Source organism: Pleurodeles waltl, unplaced genomic scaffold, assembly GCF_031143425.1.
Source record: "Pleurodeles waltl isolate 20211129_DDA unplaced genomic scaffold, aPleWal1.hap1.20221129 scaffold_86, whole genome shotgun sequence".
Lineage (NCBI taxonomy): Eukaryota > Metazoa > Chordata > Amphibia > Caudata > Salamandridae > Pleurodeles > Pleurodeles waltl.
Genome location: NW_027150400.1, coordinates 1 through 15,453, shown reverse-complemented (window position 1 = coordinate 15,453; position 15,453 = coordinate 1). Strand labels below are relative to the sequence as shown.

The 15,453-nt window shown below is 48.5% G+C and overlaps 3 non-coding genes across 3 annotated transcripts; all 3 read right to left on the bottom strand.

Moving 5' to 3' along the window:
* Window positions 1–6,677: 6,677 nt before the first annotated feature.
* Window positions 6,678–6,749, bottom strand: TRNAE-CUC (transfer RNA glutamic acid (anticodon CUC)). The gene has a single exon. It is a non-coding gene; the product is annotated as a tRNA-Glu (tRNA).
* Window positions 6,750–7,919: 1,170 nt separating this feature from the next.
* TRNAD-GUC (transfer RNA aspartic acid (anticodon GUC)) lies at window positions 7,920–7,991 on the bottom strand. The gene has a single exon. It is a non-coding gene; the product is annotated as a tRNA-Asp (tRNA).
* Window positions 7,992–14,834: 6,843 nt separating this feature from the next.
* On the bottom strand, window positions 14,835–14,917 carry TRNAL-CAG (transfer RNA leucine (anticodon CAG)). The gene has a single exon. It is a non-coding gene; the product is annotated as a tRNA-Leu (tRNA).
* Between the last annotated feature and the right edge of the window lie 536 nt (window positions 14,918–15,453).

The following is a 15,453-nucleotide window of genomic DNA, read 5'->3' as shown; positions in this document are numbered from 1 at the left end:
ACTTGACAATTTTGTCTGCAAAACATCTCACATAGAAGGATCTTGCTAAAAGTTCTAAACAGTTTATATGCAAATTCTTTTCCTGTTCTGTCCAATGACCCCCCAGTGCATTTTGATCCTCATCTCGCACCCCAACATCCCAAAATTACATCTGATTCCACAATCAAGTCCGTATTCTCTCCAATAATTGTGCATCCATTCCATACCTCGATATTCCTCAACCACCATGTCAATTCCTCTTTTGCTTTTAAAGTCAGACATGCAGATTTTGAATAGTGTAAACCATCTTTTAAATGTTTCGCCTTCAAACTCTGTAAAGCCCAATAATGCAAAGGGCCAGGAAAGATAGCTTGGATTATAGAATCTAAAAGACCCCCAACGGGGGGGCGTGGCTGGGCGCCATGACGGTAGCAGCCTCCCTATAAGGCTCCCGTCCTTCTCTCCCTGTCCCAGGAGATCCTGACCTGCATGGGCCCTACAAACCAGCTGGCAGTGGGGCTGAAGATATGGAGTGTCCAGCGAAAGCACTGCGGGAGCGCTTTTAGCCCCAGGGACCATTTTTTGAGGCTGATATTTCGATCGTCGTGGAGCCGCGAGTGATCCAAGATGGCAGCTGCCATCTCTGGCACCGTGCTGAAACCCCGCTGACGCGGCGGAGATCGCCCGGACGACCCGGCTAGGAAACTGTCAGTTCAGGGACCGCCCGAGCCGCAGGATCGGCCAGTGGGAGCGGCGTGGGGGCAGATGGACGCCCGAGGACTTGCCGAGCCCAAATTCGAAGAGCGCAACCAAACTTGAAAACCCCCTACTTTGATTTGATCTGAACCCAAATGGAACGAAGGCCAGGGGGACACAAACTGAGTTGAACGGAGTGTAAAAGCAACATTCCAAGAGGCGCTCAACCGCGGGAACCCCAGGTATAGCATCGACCACCTGGTAAATTGTTCAAAAACTTCCAATAAGAGGCGCACAAAAGACCTCACCCCTTTGGAGATACGAGGAGAAAGCCACTAGAACTATTAAAACCTGGTTCCCCCCACCCCCCAGGACCGCATCTTCCTGCAGGAAAGGAAAGGAAAAGAGCGGCCTTGTTGATGACCGTGGGAGGGATCGAGCGGGGCAGACCTGAAGCCCCATTGGAGCAGAACGAAATACTGAACACCTGAGCGGTGAGTTAGGACGAAAGTTGGTGGAGACCACTGCTAGGCGCTTGGGAAGAAAGAAGGGGCTATAAGGAGAGAAACAATCCCACAAACAGAACAAGCCTGACCCCTTATGTGAAAGGACCCCCACTGATCTGGAACAGAACCTAACACAGTGTCTATCTTGAAAAATGAACAGGATGGGTAGGACGGGCAAGAAAAAAGAACTAGAAACAAAAAGTGGACCCTTTCCGAGAGAGATGGCAGATCTGGGAGATCCATTAGTTCCCGCTCCAGAGGGGAGGGGAGGAGACCCCACTCTTCAAGATGTCCTACTAGCTATCTCGGCATCCCTGGTCACCCTGGAAGGGAAAATCGACGCGCTGGCCTCTGATTTTACGGTACTTAGGGATGATCATCGTCGCCTGGCTGAGAGAGTGAATGCCACAGACAAACAACTTGAGGAACTACGGTCCGAGATCAAAGACAACATCAAAACAACGCTGCAAATGGAAAAAAGGATCCAAATACTAGAACTACGAGCAGATGCAGAAAACCGCTCTCGCCGGAACAATATTCGGGTAATTGGATTACCTGAGCGGGCAGAAAAACCTAACTTGGTGGAGTTCCTTGAGCGCTGGCTGAGGGAGGAGGTGGCTGAGAATGGTTTCTCCTCCTTTTTTGCAATTGAGAGAGCACATCGAGTTCCGGCTTGCCCCACCCCTCTGGGGCCCTCACCGCGACCAATAATAGCTAAATTGGTTCACTACAGGGATCGAGACTTCATACTGAACCAGAGCAGGAAGAGAGGAGACAACATGATAGATAACCAAGTGGTCCGCATCTTCCCAGACTTCTCCAAAGAGGTACAGAAACAAAGAGCTTCCTTTAGGGATGCCAAACAGAGACTACATAAAATGGGGATTCAATATGGAATGATGTTCCCGGCCAGACTGAGAGGGGTGACCAAAGCGGGCATACAATTTTTCAACACAGCCGAAGAAACCAGGCAATGGATTGACACACAATCCCAGGAAGAACAGTTACAGAGCTCTGAGATCTCTCAGTCAGAACGGCGGAAGAAAGTCAACCGCAGTAGAACCAGCAGAATGGGTAGCCCGTCTCCATCCGAAATATTGAAAGAGAGACAAAAGGCGATGGAGGCACCTGCCTCCTTTGGGAGCCCAGACCCGGACTCCTATAAACCGACACAAGAGGAACCCGAATTGTCAGGATCTGAGCTAGAATCGGATCTATCACGCTCGCCGGATAAATTTGGCCCCAGTGTGACACCTGGCACCTCAGACTGCATCACTTGAGGAGACGTTGTCTGAACTTGATTATTGAAAATAGCAAGGCCAAAATTGAGAGGATGTTACAAGCAATGAGACGTTGAAGAGCTAATCTGAGATCATCTCTGGGCCCTACTGTGTAACAATAACTGAACTTGCAAAAACACAGGAACAATGTTGATCCAGTATATTACCTGCCCCGGGACGGGGAGATGGTGTCACAGTGCACCTTAGATTTGAGATAAGAGCACCCCCCCCCTATTTGACACATTGGATTATAGCTTTTCTTTGGTTTGGGCGAGAGACGTTCCTACTTTTGTCCTGGGGATGGGGAGTTTGGATGTTAGTTATAGGGGTTTAGGGGTGGGGACAACTGAGCTTCTGATAAGAATTTCTACAAACAAGGCGCTAACATGGATATCTACTAAACTGGGAGGAACGAGTGGCAGTGCTAGTGAAGGGGTACTTGGCCAGGTGGGGAGAGGGAAACACCAATATGACGACATTAAATTCATATAAATTCCTCACATGGAATGAAAGAGGCATGCACTCGATGACTAAAAGATATAAAAAAAAATCATATTTGTGCATTCACTCTAGAAAGTCACACAGATGGAGTTGGGGTGTGCCGTGCTTATCTTGATGGCCCATTACCAGGATGATAGGTCTTCCTGTGCTAGAGTTGTGGGAGGAGCTGACACTTGCACCTATATAGGGCTGGGCCTGTCCTCACACAAAGCAGTCTCCAACCCTCTGGAGTGTGCCTGGGGACAGGGTAGGGAAAGACAGGGACTTGTGCACTACAAAAACTTCACTTTGAAGTTTGCCAACTTCAAAGACAGAAATGGGTATAAGTACTGGACCTCTGACACCACATAGCTAGAACACTTTTGAACTGAGGACATTCTGCCAAGAAGAAGAGCATGATGCTGTCACTCTGCTTGTTGCTTTGTTGTGTTGGCCTGCTTCTTGCTGCTTCTGTCCTGGGAGTGAAAGGACTGGACTTTGCTTTCTACATCCTGCATTCCAAAGATCTCCAAGCACTTGAACTGAGCTTGCCTCCTGTTAGGGAGTCTCAGGGCCCTCAAAGACTTCACTTACCAGGACATGTGCTCTCTTGTTGAATGTCGTGACTTGACAAGTGGTGCTAAAACCAGTTCCTGGGCCCTTGCAAAAGAGTTCTGGTGCAACCAAAAACAAACTAGTGCATCGATGTCCAGAATGACATCAGGATCGGCACCGCTCTGTGACTCTGTGCCACTGCCTGCACCAGAGCCATGTTCCTCGCTCAGTGCAATGACTGCGACCTTCACCGCAGGCCCGACGCTGCTGCAGCACCTTCAAAGTCTTGCCACAACATGAGTCTCAAGCGCCACGTCACTGACATTCATGGCACCCGACTCCGACTCTGCCGCAGCAAATGTGGCCTGTGGTGTGATCGTGGCACACAAAGTCAACACCTCACGTCTTAGCTGCTTGATTCATCGACCATGTCATAAGGAACTGATGCCTTACCACCAATGCCGCATCACCTCCCCTACAACCGTAAGGAACCGAAGCCTCAACTCCCCGGTGGTGGTAAGGAACCAATGTCGCACCAGCTCCAGCAAAGCCTCACTTCCCATACTCTGAAACATCTTTGTTTCCTCATAGTTTTCCAAGGTACAGTAACCGGAGTCCGTGGGACTCTTTGACCGGCCCGCCCTCGTGAGTGGCGTCAGACTGGAGATGACCCTGTCAAGACGTTGTGATAGCCCCAGTTGGAGCTATTGTGTTTCTCAGTGCTATACTACATTTAATCTTTAAAAATGTGTATCTTTACTTGTGAATGTTGGATTTTGCTGATCTGGTCTTGTTTTACTCAGATAAATATTGGCTATTTTTCTAAGCTAGTGTGGAGTACTTTGGTGGTGTTTTCACTGTGTTACTATGTGTGTGTGTACAAATACTTTATACAATGCCTCTGAGATAAGTCAGACTGTTTGAGCCAAGCTACCAAAGGGGTGAGCAGGGGTTATCTTAGCTGTGTGACTCCCTTACCCTGACTACAGTGAGGGTCCCTACTTGGACAAGGTGAAAACCACCGCCAACTAGAGACCCCATTTCTAATAATGACATTCTTTACTCCTTTAACTAACAAGATCATTACTGATCATAACGTGCATGATGTAGCCTGTAAAATTAACCCAGACAAAAGAATATTCAAAGATGAATTGAATGAAAGGATAAGAGTAGATAAAGAAAGAGAAGAGAAAATGAATGCTGTCCATATTACTGGGAAAGGAGAGGAGATTTTAAAGGAAACTCCTCCTGAATTGAGTCTTGAAGTGAATAAGAAAAGGAGCACTGTATACAGTATGTCAGCCAGAGGGAATTGAGACAGGCAAGAAATTAGGATGCAGTGAGTGTGGACACAGCTATTTAGTAAAAGGAAAGACCCTTTCCACTGTAGAAGCTAGCATTAAAGACCTATGTTATGTATTTGGTCAATCAGCTTATTTTCAGTGACCACCTAATTAAGTAGGAAGTTTCTATGCTGCATTAGGTTTTCTTCAAATTTACAAAATTAATTAATTAGATTCTCCTCTTGATAATTATATTAAAATAAGTAGAGGAAGCTTTAAGTAGATTCTTATTGATATTTTTGGAGCATTAATACCATCTGTAGGAGTAGCGCTGAATGATATAAAGATTAGAAAAATGTCTGCCTTGGTTGACAGCTTGCTACTCACACTGTACGCACACTGATTAATAAAGGGGTGCTTGCAATACGGGCTATGATTACACAAAACCGTCTTATGTTGGATTTGCTCCTCCCAAACAAATACGGAGTTTGCAAAGCCTTTAATTCTCGATAGGGGCGGCTCCTTCGCAATGGCGCAGAAGCGTCGCCCACTGGCTCAGAGCAAGCAGCTCAAAAATAAAACAATATTTAATTATTGTTTTAATTTTCAGCTGCTGGCTGAGCCAGCATCGGCAGGGGGGGGCTGGGCCATGGGAGGAGGGAGGAGGAGGGGAGTGAGTGCACTTAAAAGTGCGTATGTCAGTTTGGCCAGCTGTCTTAGCCCGGCAAACTGACATGCACAATTGGGTTTCTTCACCCTGGCTGTGTTGTGCAGCCGGGTTGGAGAAACAACACAGGCACCGCTCAGACCAATCCTGACGCTGCTCTCATGCAAGGTAAAGAATGAGAGCAGCTCCAGGATTGAGTGGGAGTCTGTGCTGGTGTCCCAGGGAGTGCTGGGACACCAACTCCATCGAGAGAGGAGCAGGGCAGCCAGAGACCGAAGATAGGTATGTTTAACAAAATATATATTTTAGTATTTCCCCCTCACCTTTACCCCCCTTTTGAGATTTGAGGCAGCCGCCACTGATGCTCGAGAGTGCTGTGCTTACATTCCTCTCATAAATTATAAGCTTAATGGCTATATTGTTAATATTACACACATAAAGCATGAATTAACTGAAGCAGAAGAGAGAGGTGCATGGGAAGAATCCAGGTCATTTTTGGGATCGGTCGGTCACAGGTTTGGGTAGATGGGCCAATGGCTGGGGGTGCAGATGGTGGAGTTTAGAAACTGCTGTTATCACCAATGTTTGCCACATTAGTCGGTATTGTACGTGTGTTTATTTTCTTGAAATGTTGCAAAGGACTTTCATCATTGAAGGGAAAACTTGTGGGACTAAGATGATGGCAGCAACGAGAGGAAGAAACCGAAAGAGACGGATGTCAAAGTCGAGGAGATGCAAAGTGAACTTTATGATAACTTGAGGGATTTGCAAGAGACCAAACAGAAGAACCGAAGTGAATGAAAGATGCACTTTAATAAAGAATTGAAGTGATGATGAAATCATTGGGGGGGCGCTAATTTTCTATTAATAAAAATCACTCACGTGAGCTATTGCTAATATTTAAACCTGCTTACACTGTCCTTCATGTTGTTTAAACGCCATCCTGTGTCACGTGATATTAATATTGATTTCTCTTCTAAAATAAACTTTAATAGTTTCACACCAGTAAGCAGGAAAAGACTTCAGAAAAGGTCTCCTGGATGTACTAAGCCACTGATAAGCTTTGTGAACCAGCAGTCACTCACTCCTCTGGCAGTGGTTTGTGACTGTCCATAAAATGTTTAGTTACTGGTGACAACTCAAGTGAAGAAGAAGTACATGTAATGAAACAGTTCCAATTTCAAAAGTAATAAAGTGCGCGCTAATAGAATTGAAAAAATAAAATGAAACCTTCCCTGACCGGGAATCGAACCCGGGCCGCGGCGGTGAGAGCGCCGAATCCTAACCACTAGACCACCAGGGACTGTGTGAGAATGTTGCCTAAACCTCTCTAATAATGTGCTGTGGACAGGTATGTTGTGTGTCCACTTTTATATCAGGAACTAAATAAGGTAGAAAACACTGGTGGTAATTAAAGGGGGGGAAATAGCAGTAGACAAAGAAAACACACTACACTAAGGAAGAATGTGAGGAAAAAAAAGACTGCACCTTAAATGGACTGAAATCTGCTGAGAGTTCCCAGTCTCCAAGGTGTATGAGGCTCACATATCACATACTGGAGAATGAAACCATCAGTCACCAATTAACCATCAAAATACATAGTAAGTGCAATTAAAAGGGGTCAGTGCTTCTTCTCAGGGCTCCCTAAGGGCAGCTCTTAGGTTTCCAGGTGCACGAGCAGCTCCCCCTGGCTAGAGCCCCTCACTGGATGCTGGAACCCGTGGCCCTAACGTGAGAGTGTTATAAACAGGACTACAAGTCCCAGAATGCAGTGTAAACACCTGGAGCTCATGAGGATGGTGGGACGTGCACCTCGGGGTCAGTGTTTCTTCTCAGGGCTCCCTAAGGGCATCTCTTAGGTTTCCAGGTGCACGAGCAGCTCCCCCTGGCTAGAGCCCCTCACTGGATGCTGGGACCCGTGGCCCTAACGTGAGAGTGTTATAAACAGGACTACAAGTCCCAGAATGCAGTGGAAACACCTGGAGCTCATGAGGATGGTGGGACGGCCACGTCGGAGGTCAGTGTTTCTTTTGCTCTCACAATGTGTCTATAAATTCTGAATTATTGCACGTAAATAAAGAAAAATCGTTTACCTTCGGGTTAAACGATTCCCCATTCAGAGCCCGCCCAGCATTTCATTTATTTGTCACGAAATACTTTATAATTTCCATCTAAAATAGCCCTCCATTATATTTCATTTATTTCGCGTGACAATATACTAGTTAAAACGCATGGTATTTATTATTTGGTACTTTGATTTTTATCTCAATAATAAACTTTCATTACACCTTTCCATTTTCAAGAAAGTACACAGAGTCCCAAAAGATGAAGCCCTTACTTATTGCCCGTGATAGATTTTAAAAGCTGCATTAGTAAATATTTCAGCTGGTGGGAGCTGTGGCCATAATTACAAAATATCAGCCCCCTAAAGTGTCATTGTGACGTCATAAATGTAAAACAAAAAAAATCCATCCTCCCCGTCGGGGAATTGAACCCCGGTCTCCCGCGTGACAGGCGGGGATACTGACCACTATACTAACGAGGAACTGGTAGAAAGGTGACTCCTCTGTAACTCCTCGACAGTTCCGTCAATCTGCTCTGTCCTGACCTAGTGTCTGACTCTTCACATTTCCCAGCTCCTTCACACCAACACAGTGTGTAACAGGCTCAACAAACACACACACTCACACTGCACAAAACACACACACAAACCTGCTGCCCCTCAACGCTTCACAACAACCTTCTCACCTCCCAGCAGACGCTCTCAGCAGCTCCCAGCAGCATCACCTTCCACACTCACAACAAGCAGCTCCGGGGCTGCTTCAGCCGGGGGTGGGGGGCACCGGCCTCGCTCTCCAGCCCAGGGCCCCCGGCTCTGTCTCATCAGGGGGGGTTGCACAAAGGGACTGAGGGGACACTCCCCCCCCCAGCTGGAGGGGGGAGCTGGACTGGGAAGGGGAAGAGAGGAGGCGGGATAAGCCAAGGTGTCTGCGGGGCTGAGAAAGGAGCTGCTTGGGACTGGAAAGCGGAAGAAACAGAGCAGTTTGGAAAAGTCCTTGGAGGCGGATTTGAAGCAGCGACCTGAGGATCAGGGGCGTAGGAGACACAAAATTTCTAGGGGGGACAGGGACAACCCTGAGGTGGGCCCCCTGCACAGTTTGCACCCATAAGGGTTGCCGCGGGAGGAGCGATGGGGGAGGCGTTGCTTCCAGTCGAGTCCTGTGCAGCCTGCAATTCCCTGTCTGCTGGGCCCTTGGCTGCCTATTAGGCAGCGACAATCTCTGTGCTGCTGTTCGCCTGTGTAAAGTCCTAAGAGGCCTGCACTGCCTGCTGGGCGCGGTGCTTCCTGTCGATTCCTGTGCTGCCTGCCATGCACTGTGCTGCCTGTTGGGAGCTTTCTTTCCAGTCAGGCGGTGTCAGTCTCTGGCCCCCCGCCTGCCTGTGAAGGCCAGTAAGGCCTATGATTGCTTCTAGGCCCTTGTCTGACTGTCAAGTGGCAGTCTCTGTGCTGCCGCCTTCCTGTGACCTGCTGTGCTGTCTGACGGGGTGGCCTTAGTTCTGGTGGCGCCCTGTGCGACATTGTTTGTTGCCGCCCCCCAGTGACCACCTCCGCCACGGATTCCCTCACTACTATCCATAACCACTCTCAGATGCATTTCATTAGTTTTTTAGCACCACTCATACCAGGAAACATCACTTACAATGTGATCAATGCAATGCAATGCCTTGACCACGCTGCCATTACCACAAATATGGGGCTAGCATGGATGCCATTACCACACATGTCTTTTCCATGCATATGCGTGGTTACAGCATAGAGAGCGGTCTAGCTGTCCGGGTGGAACAGGAAGAAGCAGAGGAGAGAGAGGTAAGTAGGGCTGTGGCCAGATTTAGGGTGGGAGGTTGGGTTCATTTTTAGGACAGGGTAGCGTCGGGGTAGTTTTTAGGACAGGGTGGGGGTAGGTTTTAGGGTACAGGGTGGGGGTCATGTAGTATTTAGGACAGAGCGGGGTAGGTTTTAGGGTTCCGAGGGGCAGGGGCGTCAAGGTAGTTTTTAGCGCAGTTCAGGGTAGGTTTTAGGGTTCAGAGTGTGGGGTGGGTAGTTTTTAGGACAGGGCAGAGTTGCTTTTAGGGCTCAGGGCGGGGGGGTTTAGGATTCAGGGCAGGGGCAGTTTTAACTGATTGGGCAGGGTGAAGTATGGTATCAGGTGTAAGAGGGCAGGGCGGGGAGAATTTACCACGCATGTTCCTTTACCAAACATTCTTTTACAGCGAAATTCGTTGTAAAGGCATGAGTAGTAAAGACACGGTCGATGTTAAGGTATGCATGATATACGCACGTGTTGTTCCATCATTCATCCCTCACACCAGTCTAGGGTGTCAAAGCACTTTACATCACACAGACATTACGCAGAGACAATCATCATATATGTGTAAATCAATGTATATGAAATGTTACATAAGACAAGACTACAAGGTGTAGGTGTCACAGGTCATCCATACTGGTAGCAGGTATAGATTCAGAGTGCTTTATCTGGAGAAGCGCAAACTCAGAATTTAAAACATAACGCCATGGTTGGGGGCTCTCTTTAATAATAAGAATTGATTTGCGCTCAAATTAACTTGTTTTGCAACATTAAGTTAATGAAAAAGTGGGGGGAAATCATAACGCTCTAATCTATACCTTGATGTTTGCATGCAGCTCTTTGATGAGTTCATTGCTCACTGTTCTATATTCACTTTTAATTTATATATTGCAGGGGACAAAAAAGGAGCTCTCTGATGTAGAAAGCTGGCCCGGTGTGTGGTGAGTACCTATGGTATTATCACCTTATACCAGGTCCAGGTATGCCCTCCTAGTGAAGTGTAGACAGTGTCTGTAGCTGTGGATTAGTAGCCAAGACTTATCTAGGACACATGCAAAGATCATGCAATACCACTGTAGTCACACAGCACATGAAAGAAACATGTGTAACGAAAATTAAGGTTCCTTATTACAGTAACACAAACACTAAAACACTAGATAGGCAATACTCCAATAGGATGTAAGTAGCACACTATTATATGTACAGTGGCAATCAGAAATTGCCATAAAAAGCAATAGAAAACAGTGAAAAGCAACAGGAAATACTGAAGGCCTAGAGGGGACCAGACCATATACTTAAAAGTGCAATGCGAAAGCCGGTTCCCCACGCAAGTAAGTGGAATCAGTTGAGGGGAGCTGCAGGAACTAGGAAACCCCAAAGGTAAGTACCAGAATGCCCCCCAGTGACCAGGAGAAAAGAGGTAAGCTACTGGTTTTTTCCCAACCCACCAAAAGGACTTCAGAGAAGGATATTGCAAAACGCAGGCAAGACTGGAAGAAACTAGAGGTGGATCCTGGAAGAGGAAGACCTGGAAAAGAAGGGGACCAAATCCAGTTTACGTAGGAGTGTCCGGTCGTGGTAGGAGCCACTACTCACCCATCTGTAGATGCAGGAGTTGGTCGATGGGGAGACGAAGATGGTCAGCAATGCAGCACTGGAGCAGATGAAGGATTACAAGGTGATGTCCCAGGCCGGATGAAGAATTGCAGCCAGTCTGTGGTGTGGAAAACCTAACAGCAAGCCTTGGCAAAGGCAAATGTCGCAGTAGGACAAAAGTGGAGCTGCCGGGGACCAGCAAGGTCCAGGGGGACTCAACCCATGGAGGGGAGTCCCAGGCGACCCTCAGCAAGGCAGAGAGTCTGGAGAAGGAGAGGCAGCCCCCACAGAAGACCTACAGGCAAGGAGCCCACGAGCTGCAGAGAGGCCCACGGAGCACACCTGAAGAGAGGTCCCACGTCGCAGGCGAAGCACGTTGAGGTCTGTGCTTCACAGATAAGAGTGCTGGGGACTGGGGCTACATGGAGCCTGAAGATCCCTTGGAGGAGATAACAACAGGCCTTGGTAGCTGCAAGAGACGCGGTGCATGGGGGTACTGTCCTGCATGGGAAGGCAAGGACCTACCTACTCCAAAGTTGGACAGCTGGTAGAGAGGACCAAGGAGACCACTCCAGACTATCACCCCTTATGAAGGATCCACGCAGCTCAGGAGGAGAGGAGATCCACGCACCCGGTCGTTGTTGCAGTGGGTGCCCGCGGATGCAGGTAAGTGACTCCTTCACTCCAAGAAATGTTCCTTCCTTCTTCTCATGCAGACTGAAGACTTGCTGCCCTCAGAGGAAGCACAGCTGGGCTAATGTTGCAGTTGCTGGAAGGAGCTGGAGAAACAATGTTGAAGGGTGAGGTCGCTGCTGGAGCTGCAGATTGTAGGTTCCTGTGAAGTCCAGTTGCGGTTCCAGTGGCCAGAAGTCAAAGTAAACGTTGCAGAGGAGTCCTGCTGGAATCTTGCACATTGAATCTGAGGACCCATCCAAGAGGAAAACCCTAAATAGCCCAGAAACAGGGATTGGTCACCTAGCAGGGTGACCACCTAGGAGGGGGCTGTGACGTCGTCTGCCAGGCCACTCAGATGCTCACAGAGGCCTCTGCCCACCTTGGATTCAAGATGGCAGAATCAAGTGGCCACCCCTGGGGTGGTGATGGGCAGGGGAGTGGTTACGCCCATTTCCATTTTCTAGTTTCGCACCAGAGTAGGGGCTGAGGTCCCTGAACTGGTACAGACTGGTTTATGCAAGGAGGGCTCCAAATGTGCCCTTGAGAGCATACCATTAGCTTGACGAAGCTACCCCTCCTAAGCCTTGTAAAACCTATTTCCAAATGGAGAGGGTGTTGCCTCCCTCTTCCAAAGGAAATCCTTTGTTCTGACTTCCTGGGCATGAGCTGCTCAAGCAGCAGAAGGAGGGCAGAAATCTGTCTGAGGGGTGGCAGCAGCGTGGGCTGCCCGGAAAACCCTAGAAAGCTGATAGGAGCAATGCTGGGGATCCTCTAAGGAGCCCCCAAAGTGCATGGAATCATACAAACAATACTGACAATAGGATTGGGGTATGATTCTGACATGTTTGTTACCAAACATGCCCAGGTTCGGAGCTACCATTATGTAGCTGGACATAGGTAGGGACCTATGTCCAGTACACACGTAAAATGGCGTCCCCGCACTCACGAGATCCAGGAAAATGGAACTGGAGTTCGTGGGGGCACCTCCGCTCATGCAGGGGTGCCCTCACACACAGGTACTTTCACCCTGCCCTCTGGGCTAGGAGGGCCTACCAATGACATGGTGCAGTGACCTGAAGTGAAAGGGTGCATGCACCTTTTCACGCGGGCTGCAATGGCAGGCGTGCAGACACAGTTTACATGGGCTCCTATGGGTGGCATAATACATGCTGGAGCCCATGGGGGATCCCTTGTCCCCCAATGCCCTGGGTACCAAATACTAGGGATTTATAAGAGGCACCAATATGCCAAAAGTGGGGTGTGTGTGGTCCAAGCAAACAAATTTAATGGGAGAGAGCACTGGGGTCCTGGTTAGCAGGATCCCAGTGAACACAGTCAAAACATACTGACAACAGGCAAAAAGTGGGGGTAACCATGTCAAAAAGATGGTACTTTCCTGCATCTGACAAAAGCAGTAACCCAGTGACCTATTCACATTATATAGACTTTGTGATCTGCATGTAGATGTTCTTTGTAGCAGGCATAGTAACCCTGTACGTTATGATGATTCAAAACTCCGACTAGACAAAACTTCAATCTCTCTCCAGGAAGACCATTAATCACCTGAATTATCTTGAGATTTTTATTGTTGCCTGAAAACTGTTGGTGGCAAGGAACACCAAGCAGGTGCTTTTAAAGTCACAATATACTTGCAAACACAGTGTCCCACCCTAAGTCAGCACCTGGTGCAGCGGCACCGGTTGCATCGCCCTAGAGCCGGCCCTGCTGCCTTACCTAGCCCTGTCCATCTCTCAGGCCATCTGGTTCTTCCTGGGACCCGTGCTGTGTGCTGGTCTCTCCGCCGTCTATCCAGCAGTGCCAGGCTCTGTTCCACCACAGCCTGTGAAGTCCTGTAAAGCCTGTGAGCTGCCACAGTGCTGGCTTCGCATCCACAGGCCATTGGCAGGAAATGAGATTTACAGACGGCCCTTGGCCTTTAGAGCGGGCTTTCACAAATACCAGGAAGGCTGAGGGAGAGACAGGGGACCGAAATGTTGGGGGGGCACGATGTCAACTTAGGGGACAATAATTAGCACTGGGGCAGGCAAGCTGGAGACAGAGGAGAGAAGAGAGTGAGAGAGAGGCGACAGAAACGGGGGCCCTTACAAACACTGGCGCACAGGGTGCCACTAGCGCGCTAAAGCCTGCCCTGCTCATATCTCACAGTAACTCAACAATGCTGTTTTTAGAAAGGGAGGTACTCTGCAACACAGCACTGGACTTAAAAAGAAAGGGAGTTACTTGGCAATACTTTATTGAATTACCCAAACCTCCTTACCTTCTCAAATCTTGCTGCTGTCTTCAGGGATAGATTTTCAAGGGAAGGGAAGGGAAGGGCGCAGGAGGGCCGGGATGCAGACAGCAATCAACAAAGGGCCTCTCCTCTCCCTCTGCTCTCAGAAGTGCAGACTGCAGGCAGCTGTGGCAGCAAGGTGAGAAAGAATCCCTTGTGCTGCAGCACAACAAAAGGGCAGAGGGCGAGTGTCCTGGGGGCAGGTCACAGGCCAAGTGCAGGGCCAGTGTAGGGAGCGCTTTCAAGTGCTAATGGCCCTGCGAATTACAGAAGAGAAGGGAAAATCCTTCTGTCCCCTCGTCCCCCCCACCCTTGTCCTCCGTGTCCCCCCCACTCCAACATCTGGGGGGGACAAATCCCCCGCGTCCCCCACACTTCCTACGCCCCTGAGCGTGAGATCACTCCCTGTGACATTCGCGCAGGCACTTATGTGAAGTCGTTTCAGGTGATCTATGGTAATCAGTCCCCTGCTTTGTTCAGGACCTGCGGCCTGCACAGCACGTCTAAGGTGTGTCCGCTTCACGTCAGTTCCAGTGATAGATCACCCGCGGTCACTCAGTCCGGACTATGCAGTGAGAGGGACATTTCGGTGAAGTATTTTATCATCGAGCGCCATCTTGTGGCTGGTCAGGGACATGATCATGAAGGGAGCTGACGGGGTGTGATGTGAATGGCGCCAACTTTGTAAAACAAAAAAAACCACCAACATGTGAAGGGTAAATAAAGGAAATTCGAAATCTTACCGTGAAGTTTTGTTTCCTTGGAGGCAAATGACGCACTGTACACGTTTTTACATATATGGCAAAAAAATCGGAAAAAGCAACTTTTGTTTAAAAAGATTTTATAGCTTCGTCAATGGAGATTAAAAGTTCTGCTACTGGTTTCACGTTGCTAGTATTTGTTAATGCAAAGTTTGTTTTGCTAAAACAAAGAAGAAGACGTTTTAATCAAAAGGTGATGTCAGAAGTGGGATTTGAACCCACGCCTCCAGAGGAGACTGCGACCTGAACGCAGCGCCTTAGACCACTCGGCCATCCTGACACACATCAACTATTCACCAAGATCACTAATACTGAAAGGACAGTGTTTGGTGATTCTTGTGTGACATCTGTATGTTATGGCACTTCAAAATATAATTGAACCCCGGGATACCAACAGGGATGTCTTTCTTCCAAATAAAATGCAAGATATTTGTTTACATTTTGTTACTCTGGAGCAGCCAAGCGGTGGGAGGGGAAAAATAATTCCCTCAGGATTGGCACCCCAGGTGGCATACCTAGGTGAGGCACGCCTGCCAATCACTTTACATTCCATTCTGTCCTGACTGACCCATTCCCCCAGGTCCTCGATGAACAGGTTCTTAGATGATGCTCTTGGATATCAGGTGCCATGTCTTGTGCAAACACACTGACACCTGACGTCACCAGTCAGGCATCAACACACACACATCTCACTCGAGCCAGGCCCAGCCTATGTGGCCCATTTAAAGAAAGCTTGGCGCGCTTGGCCTCTGTTTTCACGGTACCAGAAATCATAAGTTGCTGAAACACCTGTGCCATGCACTGCTCCTCACCCCC